The sequence below is a fragment of the Chiloscyllium punctatum genome, chromosome 2 (genome assembly GCF_047496795.1).
Source record: "Chiloscyllium punctatum isolate Juve2018m chromosome 2, sChiPun1.3, whole genome shotgun sequence".
Classification (NCBI taxonomy): Eukaryota; Metazoa; Chordata; class Chondrichthyes; order Orectolobiformes; family Hemiscylliidae; genus Chiloscyllium; species Chiloscyllium punctatum.
In genome coordinates this window covers 45,408,718-45,428,936 of record NC_092740.1, presented here as the reverse complement: position 1 = coordinate 45,428,936, position 20,219 = coordinate 45,408,718, and the positions used below count along the sequence as shown (strand labels likewise).

Here is a 20,219-nt window from a genome sequence, read left to right as displayed (position 1 = left end):
ATCTGTAGAGATGTTTGCTGTTTCCTAGTCTATATTATTTCATGCAGAAGTTCAATCAGAACATGTGTGTTAATCAATCTTTCTTGCCCTTACCTCCAAGACTTAACTTGGGCAGAAAGATAGCATCGGCAAAGCAATGCTGGGATCCATTATGTTTGTGTTAATACCTTGAACTGACCTTCGTTCCTTCTGCTGTTGGCTAGGTTTGGCCATAGTGTCCAGAGATGCGCAGGTTAGGTGGATTCGCCATGGAAATGTAGGGTTACAGGGATAGGTGTGTGTGTGTGTGTTGGGTGGGTGGATTGCTCTTCAGAAGGGCAGTGTGGACTCGATGGGTCGAATGGCCTGCTTCCACACTGTAGGAGATTCTGTGAGGTGGCAGCTATGACAGTCTATTTCCATAACTCTTACCATCCTTTTTTATCTGACGTCAGAGGTCCTGTTCCCGTACCCTTCTAAATCTTTCCGGGGCGCGGGGGGGTCGGGGGGAGCTGCCCTCCGTGCTATGTCAACACCTACATTCATCAGAGCTGCAGAAGGGATCCAAAATCGGAGAAACGTTTCCTGAAAGAGCATGAACTTTATGAAGAATGAAGCTCTCCCCTGCCAGAGTGCTACGCCTTTAACTGCATTACGAAACTGCCAATCTCCGAATTGGAGATAACGCCTTTATTTAGTGAGCTGGTCTGACTTACCAGAGGGCGATGTAGCTCTCTGGGCTAATCAAATGCTTAATTTGCTAATTTCCCAAATAAGCAACGGGCAAAACTTTTATAATGGAGGGGACGCGGAATTCATAATTTTCACATGAAAAAAAATCAGAGTTAACTAAAACGCCAGAAATACATTTCTTTCCCAGGGACACCTTTCTGCTGGTGGTTATATACTTTCAGTCGCTCTTGTGCACTTGGCTCTTTCAGTTTGCCTTAATGGCTATCGAAGCTGTTAAAGGGATTGTGCCTCATAGCCAGGACCACTGAAGACCCACGCTCACTGTTACAGCGCTGTGACAAGCAAACTGAGCATAGCCCTGGGGATTACTGCTACTCTACAAAGAAACAGAGTTCCTATTTTCTGCAAACAGCAGAACAGATATAATTTGTTTTTGAAATATCCATCTGCAGCATGACCTGGACAATATTGAAGTTTGGGCTGATAAATTCCAAATAATATTTGTGCCACACAAGTGGGAGGCAATGGCCATCTCTCGCAAGACATAATGTATTCATTTGTACGCGAAGTTCAATAGCATCAATATGGCTGAATCCCCCAATGTCAACATCCTGGAAGCTATCATTAACCAGACACTGAACTGAACTAATCTTATAAATGCTACAGTTTCTGAGTAGGTCGCGGGACTAGGCATCCTGCGCAAGTAACTCAATTCCGGACCCTACAAGGCACAAGTCAGGAAGGTCTGTGACAGAATACTCCTATCTGTTTGAATGAATGCAGCAGCAGCAACACTCAATAAGGACAAAGCAGCCTGCTGGATTGGCACCACATCCACTGATACCCTGTAGCAGCAGTCTGTACCATCAACAAGATACGCAGTGGAAATTCACCAGGACTACACAGATAGCACCATCCAAATCAACGAAAACCACCATCTCACAGGGCAAGGACAACAGAAAAACACCACCATCTACAAGTTCCTTTCCAAACCAGTCACCGTCCTGACTTTGCAACATATTGTTGTTTCTTCCAGGTAGCTGGGTCAAAAAGCTGGCAGTCCCTCTCTGATGACATTGTCTGGCTATAGCACATGGAATGCAGCATTCAAGAAAGTAACTCAACACCTAGGAATGGGAAATAAATGTTGGCACAGCCAGCGACGCTCGCATCTCACGAATAGAAGAAAAAAAATTAAGTTTGCATGAAATCGTATGAGTAATCAAAATAAATGATAAAGATTTCTTCATTAATATTAGTACTTTGAACTAAAATATCACAGCTTTAGAACACATGTTCAGTGCGAGTCTCAATTTCAGATTATAAAGTGTTCTGTATTTTGTAACGATCTGTATTATACTCCACATGTCCTAAAACGCGAGAATAAAATGAAAATTGCTCATTATCAAGATCAGACCAGATTTCCGATCCAAGGTATGCGAAACACGGGATTGCAGAAGATCATGTGCAGGTGACTAGTACTTGGACTATACCCGATAGAGAAAATATTTTCAAACCTTGACGTCATAAACGGTGAGTTTTAATGAATACCAACTCATTACACAAAGAGAATCGGAGACAGTCCCTATTTTGTAGAAATACATTGGAAATTGTCTTATGATTTCTTTCATCAGTGTTTGGGTTCGTGTGGTGAGTATTTGAAACATGCCATAAATTCTGCTTTCTCTATAAAGTGCACTTGATGGATGCTATCACATGATGACATTGCCTAATCTCACAGATCCTATCGGTCTTGTTCTATCGGTGAAGTCTAAGTGTGTGTGTGTTTTTTTTAAATACCAGAAAGTGATTGTACTAGTAAAATCCTGCCGATTTGATAATGCCAATAGCGGCGGTGCCACCATATCAGCCAACAAGTCCCCAGTATATAAAACACAAGTGTGCGATGTTACTGACCCAGGCAGATGTGCCAAATCGTTCAGAGCAGGAGTGTGACATCTTGAGCAGTCACGGACTGTGGTATTTCCACAGTAAAACCCTCGTTTATCAATAAAAGACGCGAAGTAAAATGACTAATGCAATCCGTTACTGATTTACCAGATTTCATTGCAGTAAATCCTCGCCCACATATTTTTTCTTACCATCAGCTGCTTGACTGATTTTCTCCCTGAAGCAAGGCAGTCAGCAAACAAGGCAATAAAAGTTCAAGTACACTTAATGTAAACAGACGTATCTCTAAAATCCTCCAATAACCGAGTGCACTAACCCAGCCTTTTTTAGATCATCACTGTTACAGGATCTATAAAACCTGCAACGAGTACGACTTCAGAACCAAGCTTTTTTTTATGCAGAGTCGTAAAAACACTTTGGCGTTTTCTGAACCAGACGTTCTCTATCTAATTTTGGACAGCCTGGGATTTCTGGCCGAAGTAATAACGATTGAAGCTACCTCACAAATATTAAATCATGATCATTTCATTCACTTATTGGTGTCCTTTAATTTGGTGAATAAAACTAGCGACATACTCAGATAGTGGAGAAGGGAGACAGCTTCAAATTAAGGCAACTGCTCTCCGCCTCAAGGGAACGAGTCGCAATTTGTGTTGTCTTTTGCGAAATGAAATGTCTTTCTTGTTGTAGGTGCTTAGGATCAATAACATTATGGTCAGTGGAAAAAAAGGCATCTCGCACAATAATAACTTGCATTTAGACAATAGACAGTAGGTGCAGGAGTAGGCCATTCGGCCCTTCGAGTCTGCACCACCATTCAATATGATCATGTCTGATCATCCTTAATCAGCTTCCTGTTCCTGCCTTATCTTCATAACCCTTGATTCCATTATCTTTGAGAGCTCTATCCAACTCTTTCTTAAATGAATCCAGAGACTGGGCCTCCACTGCCCGCTGGGGCAGAGCATTCCACACAGCCACCACTCTCTGGGTGAAGAAGTTTCTCCTCATCTCTGTCCTAAATGGTCTACCAGTATTTTTAAGCTGTGTCCTCTGGTTCAGCACTCGCCCATCAGCAGAAACATGTCTCCTGCCTCCAGAGTGTCCAATCCTTTAATAATCTTATATCTCTCAATCAGATCCTCTCTCAGCCTTCTAAACTCAAGGGTATACAAGCCCAGTCGCTCCAGTCTTTCAGTGTAAGGTAGTCCCGCCATTCCAGAATTTGACCTCGTGAACCCAAGCTGCACTCCCTCAATAGCCAGAATGTCTTTCCTCAAATTTGGAGACCAGAACTGCACACAGTACTCCAGGTGTGGTCTCACCAAGGCCCTGTACAGCTGCAGAAGAACCTCTTTGCTTCTATACTCGATCCCTCTTGTTATGAAGGCCAGCATGCTATTAGCCTTCTTCATTACCTGCTGTACCTGCATGCCATTTAGGTAGTAATCTGCCTTCCTGTTCTTGCCACCAAAGTGGATAACCATACATTTATCCACATTAAACTGCATCTGCCATGCCTCTGACCACTCACCTAACCTGTCCAGGTCACCCTGTAATCTCCTAACATCCTCCTCACATTTCACCCTGCCACCCAACTTAGTATCATTAGCAAATTTGCTAATGTTATTACTAATACCATCTTCTGTATCATTAACCCATCTTCTATATCATTTGTATGACTTGAGTATAGAATAAAGCCCCAATACCTTATTTCTTAGTTCTGAATGGGCAGAGGTATAAGAAACTTGCACAATTAAGGTTAGAGAAACAAAGATAGCAACTTGCATTGTTCTTTCTCCCCCAGAAAAAGGAAACATCTCAGAGAACTCAGTAAGTTGGCGAGTTAGATAACTAGCTTGACGGGATGGATGTGTACAGCGATACAGAAAACGTATATTTTGAGAGGCCATGAAAACGAAAGATATAAGAAAATCTGGAATGAAGTTTAAGGAAAGAGTTGAAACAGTCAAAAGAGTAGTAACTAAATGAAGAAGTCTGCCGTATGAGTCGTGAATAGTCACCTTTCCTTATTTGACGCCATTGAAATGTTCAAAAATTACAACCAGTACACGGGATAAATAAGCAATTTGATTGATTGCGATTCTCACATAACTGCAATGCACTCAATGTTAGCCATTTGTTATTTTACCAAACCATTGAAGACAGTGAAGCTGTAACCCCTTTCCTAGCTGTGGTTTTTTTGAGGATAGGGGCAAGTTAGATGTGTGGTTGGAGACTAAGTGGGAAGTATCCTCTGTATATTTATGTGTATTTTGAAGATAACTTATAAACAGAGACTGTATAACGTAGTATATAATTATATGTTATCAGTTATCTAACTCAAGGAATCATACAATACAGAAGACGCTATTGGCCCATCCAAATGTACCACCAAAATATTACGATCAACATTGGTCCCACTTTCTTGGACTAGGCCCATAGCCTTGAGCCTTGAATGTCATGGCAATCTGTTACCGTGACATTTTGCCAACAGCTGGCAGAGATCAGGCGAACACCGTGCGATCCAATATCATCTCCAATGCATTCCTTAACGTTTAAAAAGCTTTCTGCTCAGTCCACTTTATGCATAATGCCGTATGTCAGTGACGGGGGAGTGAGGGGATTCCTGTGGAAGAACAGACAATTGTAAGTAAACATTTGGAAGAACCCGTGTGATAACTGTTGTCATGAATCACTAAATCACTTAATTTGGATCCCAGCACTTTTGCCTTAGATCACCCGCTGTTACCTTAGCACCGAACCGTGCTTAAGGTATCCAGAATTCTACATCAGAAGACTTCTAAAAATATTTTAAAAACATGAGTTGTAGGTGCTATTGGGAAGATTAGAATTTGTTGCCCACTTCTGGTTGCCCTAGAACAGAATAGCCGAGCAGTTTCAGAGGGCTGCATTGATTTGGGTTTGGATTTACATTAAGGCCAGACCAGCTCAGGACAGCAGATTTTTTCCATACAGAACATTAGTAAACCAGGTGGACTTTTGAAATGAAAATCGATTGTGATTACATATTTGCCATTAAACTTGCTTTAAATTGCAGGGTTTTAAAACTAAATTTAGATTTCACGATGTATCATGGCGAGACTCGAACCCGTGTTCCCAGAAAGTGAATCTGGATTTCTAGGTTGCCAGTTCAGTGACAATACCTAAAGGTTTCGTTTACTTAACGAAATCACCACATTTGCAATGATAAATTTAATTCTAAACCTCGATTTTAGAAAATCATTGTATCCTTGTAGAATAGGAGCCGTTCGTTCAATCTGGAGTGAATTCAGGTTCCAGACGTGAAATGATTGTTAGACGAAATTGTGTCAGGTAAAGGCTTTAAAGAATTTAAGGAACACAGAAGAGGAGTTCATATACTGACGAGTCCCGATGTAATCGAGCATCAATGGACTGTCCTGTTTCTGCGTTCCTTGGGATAGTCTCTTAACGCACAATAGTGTCAGAATTTACTTTATCAGCATCTTCCTAATCAGGAATAAGTAAGCCTTTTTTAAAAAAATTATTGGATGTGGGAATGACTACCTAAGCCAGCATTTGTGCCCATCTTTTTGTCATTGAGTAGCTTGCTAAGACATTTCCGAGGGAGTTTAAGATTCAACCAAATCGCTGTGGGTCTGGAGTCACATACAGGCCAGACCCGGTAAGACTGGCAGATCTCCTTCCCTGAAGGACAGTAATGAACGAGTAGGGTTTTTACTGGTTATATTGAACCAATGGAATCAACAAATCTGGCCTTACCAACCAGTTTACTGTAAAGTTATTCCATTGCATGAAAGTCCTCTGTTACTAATTGTTTCATTCCCATCTCATATGCAGTTGTGCATTGTATCCATTCGAAGTCAAAGCGCCTGTCTATTTAAAGTCCACGAGTAAGATTGACGCCTTCATGTTGACTTTTCTATCACAGTATAATATATTGATTTGGGTTTGGATTTACATCAAGACCAGACCAGGTAAGGACAACAGATTTTTTCTATACAGAACATTAGTAAACCAGGTGGATATTTGAAATAAAAATCGATTGTGATTACATATTTGCCATTAAACTAATTTTAAATTGCAGGGTTTTAAAATTAAATTTAAAATTCATTATGTATCGCGCATTCGTGCTCTGATATGTCGTTATTTCTGAGTGAGCATTGAAACGAGAGTTAATTACCAAATTGTTTCCAAATAACTTGATTTCATATTCAGGACATACGTCGCTCAGTGTTTGACGACACCCCTCCAGTTAAGAATCTGCATGGACTATTTAAAATTTGCAGACCACGCTAAAGACTTAATTTCTCCCACAGAGGGCACTGCCCTTTCTTTGCTGAAAACAAGCCCACACATTGGAAGGTTGGGAGATGGGGGGCTGTGGCACATCACTTTAGACCTTTAAGAACTGGAACTGGGACAGTGCAGGTCCCTCTCAGTTGATGAACTGGCACAATTATCTAGCGGAAGAAACAACACCGGAAGCGCATGACAATTAAAATAAAACATTTACCTTGGGGAAATTCAGAAAATCTTGTTCAATTACAATTTCATTATTTCAGTCGCACCATCTGCTTTTGAACATGAGCATGGCGATACAGCTAATTTGCAATGGTTTGTGTTTTCTCTGCAAGGCAAATACAGGAGACAGCATAAACAGTACGTGCCTGTATATTTAGGCATTTACGTGTAAAAGACGAGATTTTGACATGGATAGACATAAATCACACCCAGCGATTTGAAATTTGATTTTCAAGGTGCAATTTCCCCAATCACAATTTACTCTGCGACCTTCCGGCCAAACTGTCCAAAGTGCAACGGTACTCTGTGCATGAATATAGTTTCAGTATAGATCATTTAGTTTACAAGAACCACCCCCCCCCCCACCCCAATTCAATGCCACAATTCTGTAGTAAACTGGTTCATAAAGCTGTGCAGCTTCCAGTGGGTTTGAATAATGTTGTTAGATAACTGCGAAATCCGACTCCAAAATATTCATCCCAGATGTTTAGTTTGGGTATCCCTCTGGGCTAATAAACTAAACAAAAGCAAACCTTGCAAAGCTAAAGCAATGAAAACCAGGCTACATAAACCAAGGGAAGTTTACATGACTGTTGTGCAGAAGAAACAATTGCATGAAATTTTAAAGTTAAGCCTGTGGGCTTTCCAAACATTAGCTGCACATCTTAGTGACTGTCATAACCCCTTCGTTATTCGTTACGTTAATCAGCTCAGGTTACAACCGCACATATGGCTGCATGTTTGCCTCTATACTAATCTGATCAACAAATTTAAATTATTTCGCACTATCATCTTCATCTTCGGAAATTCTTCCCTCAATCCTGTGCACATTCACATCCTTAAAGGAGACTTCTTAGGCTATGGGAGAATTTTACTCAAAATAAACCAGCGCTTTCGTTTCGTGGTTAATAATTTCGAGCATCGTTTCTTCAGAGCAGTTCAAAAGAGTGTCATGGATTTAGCAGTAACTTGAGCTGTTTGATTCGGAGCAACTCCATTCGACGTTTGTAATGAAGCGAATCGTACCAAACTCCCTGCTGAGAGAAAGGCGGCTGCCTTTTCTGTACTGCTAGCGTTTAGAAATATTGTTATTTCAGTATTTCCAACAACCGTGGGTAAATGTCAGTGTTTGTTCGTTTACAAGCTCCTTACCAGAACTGAAGAACTGGGGGTGGGGTGGGGGGAAAGAGAAAAACCATGCCTGCAGTGAACATAAAGAATGTTTTAACTTCTCCAAGCTGCCCTTCCAGGAAAGAAGCTGAATAAACAAACCCTGCCTCTTGTATAACACGCAAAGCAGTTCTCCATGGGGGGGGGGGGGGGGGGGGGAGCTCACGAAGATACATCTGTAACACTAATATAATGTCACCCGCAAAAATACACTGACTTTGACCATTATTGGTTCTATGTTATTTCGTTTTTGCGGGGTGCGACTTTTTGAAAATTACTGTTGCTAGTTTTGCCTTAAGTTTCGATTAACATGTTACAACTGCAAAAGGGGAGAGGAGGAGAATTAACTACGACAGACGCATCCAGTTTACACCAAAGCAAATAAAAGTACTTTTTTCGAACGTAAAATGCCGAAATGGAGGTGAGATTGAAAGGTAAGGTAGCCCCGAGTTTAATGAAACAATCTACAGGCTATTTGTTCTTTTGTATATACCATATAGTGCGATTGCGTTCGAGAGTGATGTTCCTTCGCTATAGCGTGTACATTAACAGCTGTGGTAATTGAGTCTGTAAAGTCCATCGCATTTAGTTCTAGACTATTGCTTCATAGACAAGACAAAGAAGACTTAAAAGCAGTTTGAAAAGACTAGCCTTTGAATGGCTACTATTCAATTTGTATTTCATTCCCCGCTGGTCATGGAATTGAGATCAGAACAAAAAGTGAAAACACATGGCTGAGGTCAGCAGGATCAGAGAACCACCACATACAGCAAAGGCTACAAAAAGCAATGGGAACTTGTGTGAAGAAATAGATTGTATAAACAGAGCCTGCTATCGTCTGCACACTATTATCCTGTAATTTACACGGTATGGGAGCAAAGACATGTATTAAATAGTGAGATGTTTCACCACTTTTCAAACCCTGCTTCATGCCAGTCAACTTCAATGTGCATCTGGGCATGTCTGAAATTCTTTTGCTAATGTGTTTATTTAAACTATCCGAGAGAAATTATTACATCACCAGTAAATCATGTTTATATATGCCGAATTTTCCTTTCAAGTTGCCAATACTGCAGCATGATTTTACTTGCATAATAACGTCAAGATTAAAATTGTAAAATAAACGTTATGATTTATAGTGAAATGAAGTGATGGACAAAAGGTGGCAAAGGAATCTATACTTGGTTGTTACACCTTAACCAAAAGCACCGTCACTATGGTAGAAAGTACAGGATTGCATCAGCAAGAGCAATCAGTAAGAACATTGTGATGTTTCTCATGGTGGGTGGGAGTGACAAGGCTGTGCTTTGCTACCATTTGAATGGTCTGAAAGTACCCGAATGAACTAAGTAATTGTGTTGATGGTTGGGAAGGGTCATCAGAAGCCATTGCAGATGGCATCTTATGAAATGTTATTTTGATCCAAACTGTTTCAAATAAAATAAAACCTTGGGGTTTTTTTTTGAGAAAAGGTGGCTGTGGAGGGGAAATCGAGTAATTGAAAATCTCGATGTGACAGATCAAATCCATCAGAAGTATAGGGTAGTTAAAGATGAAAGGCCTGATCTATGACTGTACTAAATGTCCCACATACTGATGACCCAGTAAAATATGCAAACACCACGCAAGGACTATCGGAAGATCCACTGGCAACATGTAATAAATATGAGATTTCTCGCGGATTTTTGAATTGTTTGAAGCTTCATTTTGCATACAGGTATTTATCATGATTGTGGTTAATGTGAGTAACCTCATAATTCCAAAGTAAAACTATAGTTTAGAGCTGAGGACTTATTCCGTCGTTCTCTGTAATCACGGTTTAAATATATCCAGGAACTGGTGGACGTTTGTCCAAAACGCTAAAGATAGTAAAGGGAACCATTACACTCTGTTGTACCAGGTAACTGCACACAAGCGCGAAGGTGTTCAGCCCTGCCTCTGAACTGTATAAACATTGCTGCTTTCAAAGACAAATGTTCCAAACTTCCGGCTGGACTAACACCTATCAAATGTAAAATGGGTTGGCTGTGTGTGGAAGTAGAACAATCGACAAATTCAACTCTCAGTCCTTGAAACTAGTTCTTGAATGTATTGTTACAGGCTCCTGCACATCCTGGACGCCGCCGTATGGAGTATTTCTGTAACCAACTGTTCCCTACTCTGCATTACAAATATTCTCTTGGTCTCATGGGACTGAAAGTTTATAAGGGTTTAGCTACAGTGTGCCCCTTTGCGCGATGTGATGTTAGAGCAAGAATAAAAATACTAAGTTAGCAGACTGTTTTAAACAAAATAAAGACGGAGAGCAGTAAAGTAACCGCGTGTGACCACTGAGGGATTCAAACAAGCCCGAAAGAAATTGGAAATGGTGCTTAGAGTGTAACCTGACAACTCCAAGTCTCTGAAGCGAAGTCCGCAAAATATATAATGAAGAGGTGGTCAAGGAACTAGCAAACCAGACCTTCAAATAAAAAGGCAAAGTTTGTGCAATAAAGTCGAGGGACACAGATCCAAGTATCACTGCCCTTCCCATTGCTGTCAAAACAATGACAGTTTCAGGTGATTCTGATGCTATTATAAAGCTGACAGTAAATTTAACCAAAGGCACCAAAGTGAACGCTGTTATTTCTAAAACAATATACTGGATCTGGTAATTTGCTAACATGAAATTTCGTTAAACATGGCGTTGTTATACTAAGATGGTACTAAGCGTATCCTTGTGAGGCATGAGTTTCATGTTGGCAATGTTCAGTAATTAAGTAAATTGCCTAATGTAAGATAACAAGCAGCATTCCCTTGCAAAGAACAATTAAACATCACACTTCCATTCCTATTCTTTTGTTTACCGGAGAGAGAAGTTCTGTGCTGGCTTGTTTTTGTTTTGAGTCTACACTAGGGACTTGAAATATATAAATGTGGCCCTTTCTCTCTGATCTTTTTCCACCCATTCCCTTTTGCGCCATTGATCCCGTGATCACGTTCTCGGGCGCTGAGGCACCACATCAACCGACTCGGAGCACGGTGGTGTGTTTGAAGAGAGGTGGTTGGAACTCATCCTGCTGAGATAACGGTGAAAACTATTTATAAATACATCGCAGACACGCCGGATGGTCCCTGACACAGAATTCCGAATTTGAAACAAATTCCCCGGGTTATTGATGGAAGAATTCATCTTAGTTTTAATGTAGCCTTGACTTGCTGTCGTTTAGCTCGGGACGTCTTAAAGGCTTTGTATCAGCAGCTGGCATATTGTTTCATTCCCTCACTTTGACCAGGATTGCCTCTTTCAGTGTCACCCAATTTGAGGATTTTCTAGCTTGGCATCGGGCTGGGAATGGGGAAGGGCAGCGCCGAGCTCAGTTTTACAGTAACAGGCCGCCCATACATTAACAGCAGATTACTTACAAAACTCTGAAGCCATTTTAAGTGTCAATCTTTGAGGTAAACTGGCGAGCGCATTGATTGTTCGCTGCTTCTGTCCTTCACTGAGCATAAGCCCTCCCGTCGATATCTCCGCCACTCCCGCTCGCTTGCAGTGGGAGTAAGATACCTATTCCTTGCCGCAGTTATTTGATGATATTTATCAAAGGGTTTAAGCACTGAACCCGCTGCTCCCCTCTCCAGCAATAATGTCCTGAGTTTTTACAACATCCCAGAAACAGGAAGTCGTCAATCTAAACTTTCAGAGGGCTGACACACCGTTGTGTTTATCAATAGCAAATATATTGGAAAGAAGAAACAACGTTTCTAAATGTCTCAGAAAGTAGCGAACTTCTAGCAGCGTTCTACCTGGGTATAATGTTGCATGCTAATCTCTATTCACTCATTAAAAGGCGTGCACAGAGGTATTCTTGCGCACTTTTAGAAACGAAATAACTGGTTCGACAGTAAGATTTTCCAACAGAGAAATTCATTTAAACAACTGTACTGGTAACATTTTTTCAGATAAATATTTGGCTGTTTCACAAGGCCCACACTGGGCCCGTGGGAGCGCGGAGCTAAACAGTGCTTCGGGTAGTGCTTCCCTTAGGGGAAAAATCTACCCGTGTACAAACCAGTTAGAAATTTATATAAAGTCACAAAGAGTTTGTATTCCTTGCCAGTTTAATATATTCTCATTAATATAGTGCGGGTAACTTGTAAAGGGATAAACATATTAATTTGCAAGTTAACTAATGTAAATGAGACATAATTTAATCGGAGCAATGTTATCATTTACTGCTTCCACAGGGTTCAGTAGCTCAGAACGCTATTCCTAACTTTAACCACAAAGAAATATAATTGAGTTGACTTAGTTTTAGTCGAACGTTGCTATGTTTCATTGTAAAATAACATTCACAGGGAAGCTTTAAAATGTCAATTATAACTCAATGCACATATACCATAATTCAGATGCTGATAATATTCGCCACAGCAAAAGACCCAAGAAGGAATGCTTTGAGTCCCCGATCCACTGCTTGTGTGTTCTCTATTTTTTTTGATGAATTTTGAAGAGATAGTCATCTAATTAAATTAAGCAGTCAAAGTTATGAAATCCAAATCCCAACATTTGGCCATTTAATATGCTCTTCAGAATACAATTTTAACAAAATTATCCATCATAACTTCCAAAATATCAGACATGTTCAGAACAGGGCAAAACAAATCTCCACCCACTTTAATCTCTAAAATGGTGACAGTGATCCCTGTATTGATTATTGAGTTAGTAAAATATTAAAATTTTTAAAAGTAGTCAGATATCCTAAGTATTTAAAGTGATCATTACACATAACAGGGAGGAAAGGCTCAATTAATATTACAAAACTCCATCTTCTTCAGGTTTCTTCCTTTGTGTTGGTAGTCTGTCAGTCATTTCTATTTTGTCACTAAGTTTGATAACAAACAATGGAATGATACTTAGTGAGCGCCAATATTGTTCAGGGTCCATAGGCTACAGGTGTGCTTAGTCAGGAGAGTGCCCTGGGTGTGTTCTACATCTTGCTAGTGTTAGTCTTCAGGGGCCTTGTCCTCTTGCTGGGACTATCTATCACTTCCACTGTTCCAGACTTCATCCACCTGGAGGGATGATGTCCCTATCCACACCAGATGAAGCTGATGATGTTGTCTCTTAATATAGCTCACTGGCCATGGAAATAATGTATGAGGAAATGTCTGCTTGGGACCTAAATGAGAGTTGAGAGCACTGATGGCGACCAACTAACCTCATCTGCATTTGAAACCAAAAGTGTGCAGCTGCATTAGACTTCATTCAGGACAATATCCAGGACAAAGTAGCCCATTTGACTGGCACCACATCCAAAAAGATCCATTCCCTCCACCACTAATGCTCAGTAGCAGTAGTATGTAACATCTACAGGATGCACTGCAGAAACTCACCAAAGTTCCTTAGACAACACCTTCCAAACCCAAGATCACCATCATTTAGAAAGACAAGGGCAGCAGATATATGGGAATACTGCTTGCAAGTTCCCTTCCATGTCACTTGAAAAAACATAACTGCAATTTCGGTGTCACTGGACTTAAGTCTTGGAACTCCCTCCCTGCAAGCTTTGTGGATTTACTGATACTATTGTGTTTCAAGAAGGCAGTTCACCACCACCTTCTCAAGGGTATCTAAAGCCAGCAATGCCTATATCCCGTGAGAGAATAAAACAACAATATCCTTCATTTAACCCATTCCAGTTTCATTTTAATAGGAAATGACTACTTCAACTTTGCACTCCAAATTCAGCACCACATTGAATTTACACAACATAATGTAAAATTAAAACAAAGAGTTGGAGAGCCTTAGTGGCTAGCTCTCATGCCTCTGAGATGGAAGGGACTAGGCTCAAATCTCATTCCAGGATTAACATGCCCCTTTTGCTAACAAGTCAGCATATGTTGGTATTGGTCTCCATTCTAGAAAAATGGAAAGAGTTAATGGGTGGAAGGGCAGCTTCCATTGTAGAGTTGCCTATCAAATGCAAATATGAACAACCAGCTTTTGGTGATATGAACAACCAGCTTTGTGGTGACCCCATGTAACATGGGTAAAAGGCCAAAGAAGGAATCAAAGCAAAGCAACAAAACAGAAGCTGGAGATCTGAAACAAAAGCAAAAATTGCTGCAGCAGGACTGGAAACATTTGTGGCAAGAAAGCAGAATTAATGTTTCAGAGCAGATGACTCTTCATCAGAACTGGTGTCACCACATTGAAACACTGCTTTCTTCCCACAGATGCTGCCAGGTCTGCTGAGTTTCTCTAGCAGTTTTTGCCATGCAGCTTGAGTCTACCAGTCCCAAAAATTCTTATCCAGTCCCTGCAGATGCTGTGACCTGACATAAGCACCATGCCATAAAGTGCCAACTAAAGATGTTGCAAAGCAGAAGACACTTCCTTCTTTTGCTAAATTTGTAATGTAAAGTATGGCTCCACAAGGCCATCTTTAAGGTTTCCAAGCTGTTCTGTGTGTATGCACCTGTGACATCCTGGCACAGACATTTCAGTGCAATTGCATAAATGGTCTTGACAGGCAGAGGCATCATAGGACTAAAGTCAGAAATAAAATCAAAAAACATAAGAAATGCTGAGTGGGACATACAGTGTCTATGGAGAAATTATAGTTAACATACCATCAGACTTCGGAGACAAATATAACTCTCCAAACCAAAAGTGAATCTTGGTTAGATTGTATTGAGAATATACATCCAGTTTTGTTTTCTTCAAATGGAATGTATAATCAAGATATTGAAAATGGTTCAGAGGAAGACTACGACAATGATCCAAAGTAATCAGTGTCAGTTACTCAGAAAAGTTTAAAAGTGTGTCCATTTGCTTTGTAAATGGGTACAGAAGGGTGTTTTAATAGAAATATAGAAAATAGCAAAAGCACTAGATTTTCTTTATTAATTCATGGGATGTGGCTGTCTCTAGCTGGGCCAACACTTATCGCCCATTTCCAGTTCCAGGTGATGGTGAATGTCTTTTTGAAGTGCTGCAGTCCCAGGGGTGTGGAGACACTTGCAATGCTGTTAGGGAGCAAGTTCTTGGATTTTGACCCAGCAACAATGAAGTAACAATGACATATTTCCAATTTAGGGTGGTGAATGGCCTGGAAAGAAACTTGCAGGTGGTGATGTTCCCATGTATCTGCCGCCTTTGTCCTTCTAGGTGATTTAGAAACTGCTGAGTTACTAAGTTCCTGAAATGCATCTTATTAATGGTACAAGTTGTGCTACTGTGAATCAGTGCTGAAGGGAGTGAATGTTGCATATGACAGATAGGAGTTAATGAACCTGACTGCTTTACTCTTGATGATGTTGACCTTCCCGGAATCCAACTCAGCATCAGTGAGCAGATTGTTGCTGAGTGAATACAATAGCACATTAATAATCACCACCATCTGAAGCTATTTACTGATATTACAGAAGTGAGTCAAATTAGTTGAATACTGGCATCTATAATGCTGGGGACCTCAGAAGGAGGATGACTCATCTGCTCAGAACTTCTTACTGAAAATGGATGCAAATGCTTGTTTTCAGCCCTGATGTGAGAGGCTCCCCCATCATTGAGTATAAAGACATTTGTGGAGTATCCTCTGCCTGTTTATTGCTGTCGCGATCCATGACTGGATATGGGAGTACTGTAGAGCAATGATCTGATCTGTGGATTGTGGGATTGTTTTGCCCCGTCCATTTCTTGCTTCTTCCATTATTTGGAATGTAGATAGTTCTGTGTTATGGCTCCACCAAGTTGACAGCTCATTTTTAGGTATGCCTGGTGCTATCAGATTTACTGATATCCCTAGAAGTCCTCCTCTGCTCTTCATTGAACCATGATTGACATTATGACTTGATCATAATGATAGACTGGGGGATATGCCAGGCTTTGAAGTTGATTAGAGTGGTGCTAGAAAAGCACAGCAGGTCATGCTGCATTCATCAGGGATTTTGCCTGAAACATCAGTTTTCCTGCTCCTCGAATGCTGCCTGATCTGCTGTGCTTTTCCAGCACCACTCTAATCTAGATTCTGTTTTCCAGCATCTGCAGTCCTCACTTTTGCCAGTCTTTGAGGTTGCAGATTTTGGTTGGATAGAATTCAACAGCTGATGATGGCCCATGGCACTTCATTATATGCAATATTGAGTTGCATGATCTGATGGAAGGTTGCCCATTTAGCATGCTGGTACGGCCACGCCGCACAATGGATGCTATTCTCAATGTAAAGATAGGACTTTGTCTCCACAGTGGTTGTCCATAGGTAACTCCAAACAATACTGTCATGGACAGATGCATCTGCAGCAAATAGATTGGTGAGGATGAGGTCAAGTAGGTCTTTGCCCCTGGATGGTTCCTTCACCACTTGCTGTAGACCAGCTGACTCAGTCATGACACTACCAAGCCAGTCTTGGTAATGGACATTGAAGTTTCCCATCCAGAGTACATTCTGTGACCTACCATCCTCAATGCTGCTCCCAGGCAGTTTTTAGCATGAGTGAAGACTGTTCTTCAACTGCTGAAGGAAGAATGGTATGTGGTAATCAGCAAGAAATTCCCTCTGATTGCATAACACTCTGCCACTACCTCTTCTGGGTCTATCCATCCAGTGAGACAGGGCATACCCAGGGATCATAATAGTGGTGCCTAGGACATTTTCTGTAAGGTATGAATCTATGACTATGATCATGTTAGGTTGTTGCTGCACTGGTCTGTTGGACAACTCTTCCATTTTGGCTCAAGCTCCTGGATACTAATGAGGAGAAATTTGTAGGGTTGGTAGGGTTGAGTTTCCCATTGTTATTTCTAGTGCCTAGGCTGATGCTGTGTTGTCTATGAGTTTCATTCCTTGCTTTAGACATTGTCGCAGTTTTTTTATGCAGCTGAGTAGTTTAGTAGAATACTTCAGAGGACAATTAAGAGTCAACACATCGAAGTCATATAGAGGCAAGACCAGGTAAGGGTGGCAAATTTCTGTTCCTGACAATAAATTATTTCAAACTTGATAGGTTGGGTTAGGCTACGAATCATGAATAGAAATTATACAACTGTAGGGCATTGTTGCACATGAGACAGTTTTTCTTTTTCCAGGTGAGGTATGTCTGTGGTTAGGCCAGCAAGCTGGGCCTACTAACCATTTGCGGGGAGACTGTGTCCTGGCAGTTGGTCTTGTCTTCAGTGCCTTGGTGAGTGCGAGATGGTGAGTCGAAAATTCTAATTCTTTGATAAGTCCTTTAAAGAGAAACTCAACTTTGTTAAAACTCATTTAAAACCTCATTTTAAAAGATACCAAAAACGGAAGGTCTACTTGTTAATCAACTGCAATTGGCATAATCATTTCCAGTTGATGAACAGTAGCATTTTGAGGTAATCTGACCAAAAGAACACCCTACATAAAAGTCAATGCACACTTTCACCAAACTATCAACCAAACCACATAATGCCAAATAGAATGATGTTACGACACGGTGGGTGGCATGGTGGCACAGTGGTTAGCACTGCTGCCTCACAGCACCAGAGACCCGGGTTCAATTCCTGCCTCAGGCGACTGACTGTGTGGAGTTTGCACATTCTCCCTGTGTCTGCGTGGGTTTCCTCCGGGTGCTCTGGTTTCCTCCCACAGTCCAAAGATGTGCAAGTCAGGTAGAATTGGCCATGTTAAATTGCCCATAGTGTTAGGTAAGGGGTAGATGTAGGGGTATGGGTGGGTTGCGCTTCAGCGGGGCGGTGTGGACTTGTTGGGCTGAAGGGCCTGTTTCCACACTGTAAGTAATCTAATCTAATAAAGACGTAAATGTCATCCAGTTTGATGGGATACATAAGGAGGATTGATGTTTGTGGCAATGAAGTCATATTTTTCAGAGAATAGCACTATATACTTGGCAGAAGATGAGAGTTAGTGTTCATTCTATGTACAATAGCTGAAAGGTTTCTGAACAAACGTGGAAGAAAATGGCAAACTCAGGAACATTAGTATGTGTTATTAAGTCATTGTATTCCTCTGAGTGTGCAACAAGCCATTAGGCAATGAACAATTAATAATTGACAATGAACCATACTTGAGAAAGGAACACTTCGAGCCATAATCTAATCATATCCATACCATAGATTTGGAATCAATTTACTATGACCATGTTTGGGAATCTGGTCAGTGGTGAAGTGTCATGTGGTCGGCCAATGAACTGTCTTTTGGATTTTTAACAAAGCTGCTTTCTCCATACTTAGATTTCTCTTTCTTACTCTTGAGCTTTCCTGCAAGCTTGACTCCTACTTGTTGTTTGACTATTCATATACCTTGGGCAGTGTTTATAAGAATCAACCAACAACTGCTGACTCCAGAAAACTAAATAGAAATTAAACATCAACTTTGCAAATCCAGAATTCAGAGAAATCCTTGAGACCCATCTAAAGTTTCCAAAACATCAGTCTACCAAAACCAATCAATTAAACTTTCCTGAACCTGTCTAAGAATTTATGATTTTTATCCAGATCAGTTGTCAGTTAACAATACCATTCTCTTTTTAAAAAAATCTTACAAAAAAACCTGCTGCGTGTGTCATTTGCCGTTATAGTGTTTATTTATACAGCACGGCACTCACTGAATTGAAAAGAGAATTTTTTAAAAAAAGCTTGTTGCAGTCAAAAAAGGAAAACCGTTCTACCCCTTCTCAGTTACCCTGACAATAAGATAACGCAGTCCAGTAACACCATAGACCAAATATCTGTGTTTACCAACACGCCTCAAGATTGAAATGGGATAATCACCAGCCAGGAAAGCTAAACTGGAGGGGATGGTGTGGTACCATTGCAGAGGTTAGATTCCCTAAAGTATGGAAACAGGCCCTTCAGCCCAACAAGTCCACACCATTCCCGTACCCTATATTTACCCATAACTAATGCACCTAACACTATGGACAATTTAACATGGCCTCCACATCTTTTGCGGGAGGAAACTGAAGCACCCAGAGGAAACCCATGCAGACATGGGGAGAATATGCCAACTCCACACAGATAGTCACCCAAGGCAGGAATCGAACCTGGGTCCCTGGCACTGTGAGGCAGCAGTGCTAACCACTGAGCTTCCGAGCCACCCACAAGACTGGGTTCCTGGTAATTGAGCAGCCAGAATATTTTGTTGGAATAAAAATATTTCAACCATTCTTCTGTTGGGCCTCACCCATTCTATTGGCACTGGAACAGTTTGAAGTGTTCACACTCTAACCAATTAGAATCTGAAATGACAAGTTAGAGTTATTTTTGTAAATTTATTCTCTCATTGGATGAAGGCACCTGTAATAAGGCCAGAACATGTTATCCAGCAAACATACTCTTAATTGAGTGATTCTCCAGATCATTTGAGAGGATCCTTGTGTCAATCATATTACAGTAGGACTGGCATCACATTGGCCACATGGGATTAGGGCAGCTGATTTCCTTCCCTAAAGAATATTAATGAACCAAATGGGGTTTTACAACAATTAAATATAGCTCTTACTGCCATGATTTCAATATTAATGGGATATACAGTCTGAAGCAGGCCACACTGCAAACACTTGGTGGGCAGGCCTTTTCAAGATATAGCTGTTAATACCAACTCTATTTTGAATTCGTGAACAGCCCTGAATAATATATGAAGAATAAGCTGCAACATTAATGAAAATCTGCTCCTTTTAGTTTTGTTCCCTTCCTTACTCAACTTAGAAACAAACAACAAAAAAAAATTGCATAGTATTGCAAGGGAAGACCTCTATGAAGGGGTCTCTTGGACCCAATATTCTTAAGTTTATTCCTTTCCTGTTATTGGATGTCCAAATAGCCACTCAGATAGTAATAGTGATGCTTTACAGGGAGCTAGAACCTAGCAATAATGTTTGCAACCCATGTACAGGATACACTTAGTGTGTGTGCCTAGGTAGACCATAGATGAAGAGAAGCATTTGGTAGTGCAGATGAAAGGAAG

At 40.8% G+C, this 20,219-nt stretch overlaps 1 long non-coding RNA gene across 1 annotated transcript; it reads right to left on the bottom strand.

Moving 5' to 3' along the window:
• Positions 1-2,076: 2,076 nt before the first annotated feature.
• LOC140483530 (uncharacterized) lies at positions 2,077-11,902 on the bottom strand. Its single transcript, XR_011962006.1, has 3 exons — positions 11,686-11,902; positions 7,103-7,216; positions 2,077-5,212 (listed from the first exon to the last, which is right to left on the bottom strand). It is a non-coding gene; the product is annotated as an uncharacterized lncRNA (long non-coding RNA).
• Positions 11,903-20,219: the final 8,317 nt, after the last annotated feature.